We start from the raw sequence: 1,446 nt of genomic DNA on the forward strand, positions 1-1,446 counted from the left end.
TGTTTTGAAAATAATTTTTACATCCAACAAGCCGTGTTGGTATACCAACAGTTTCTTTATTAAGCATCTAGCTGTAGTAATGATATCAAAGTGCTGCTGGTTTGTGGGTTGTCAGTATTACGAATTATACTGTATAGTAGCAGCTGTTTTGTTAGTGGGGACTCCTATTCGATTTGTTCAAGTTTCCGGGAAATCTCCCGGAGTTGGAATAGAGTGCAGTAAAGACAGCCCCAGTGACAAGTTAGTGATTTCTGAAAACCAAGTTTGGTAGCTGTATGGGGCTTGTTTTGCAGCCGTGTATTAGCTTATGGTTTAGGGTAAGAAATCTAGCTTTGAACTAGTCAAATTGTAATCTTAATTTGAACCATTTCGTAATTCATTAAAATAACACACTTTTTGGGCAAGTATTGTCGCAAGTATTTCCGTAGCATTGACTTTAAAAGCATTGAATGAAGCGGTTTTTCATTTAAAATAAGTAATGGAGCACGTTCGGTGTAGTACTAGATTTGTAGTAATGAGCTGAATTTTAGTATGGTGAGAAGGTCAATTCTCCGTTTCTGCAATGGATTGGTGCAAAAAGCGTGAGTATTATGATTCCTTGCCTAATTTGATGCTGTTTGAGCAAAACTTTGGATAACTATGTTGTTTATGTTGCAAGAAATGGAGAAAACAACAACACTGTTGCCCAAAGTTTTGCTCAAACAGCATCAAATCAGGCAAGGAATCATAATACCCACGCCTTTGCACCATTTCATTGCAGAAACGGAGAATTGACCTTCTCACCATACTAAAATTCAGCTCATTACTACAAATCTAGTACTTCACCGATCTATCCTATTGAAAAATCACTGCGATTTCACCCATTTCCCCCCGAGGAAGCACATTTTCGGTGCACTCGTACAGCTCACACATTGTATTACACACAATAAGTGAATATGTTAATTGAAAACAAATTCATCGTGGAATCGACCAACCAAATAATATTCCACATTATTTGTTATAAAATTATCAAATTTACGTAATTACCAGCTCAGATCAATCACGGAGGAGCAACCATTGACATGTATAGTTAGATTTGATCGTTTTGATCGTTTGATCGAAGTTCAGAGAAACGGCAAACGCAGAAGTTCTACCAGAAGCTCAGCGCATCATTCCGCGAGCCTAAATGTGCCGGGATTTGAAGGACGCGTCAAGATGTGAGATTATCGAAACGTAAAAGCAACACTTAAACAACAAGGGATGTGTGGGAACGTTGTATTCGCGGCATTTCTGCAACAACTGGCGGATGGCGAACATCTGGTCCGTTGTAGCGCATTCACCCATAAATCCAGCCTGATATTGCCCCACGAACTCTCTTGCAATCGATGATAGACGGCGGCACACAAAATCCTTTTTATCAATTTCAGTTCATGGACTTTCTTTCGAAACGATCGTACAACGTCAAGC

The sequence above is a fragment of the Aedes albopictus genome, chromosome 3 (assembly GCF_035046485.1).
Source record: "Aedes albopictus strain Foshan chromosome 3, AalbF5, whole genome shotgun sequence".
Classification (NCBI taxonomy): Eukaryota; Metazoa; Arthropoda; class Insecta; order Diptera; family Culicidae; genus Aedes; species Aedes albopictus.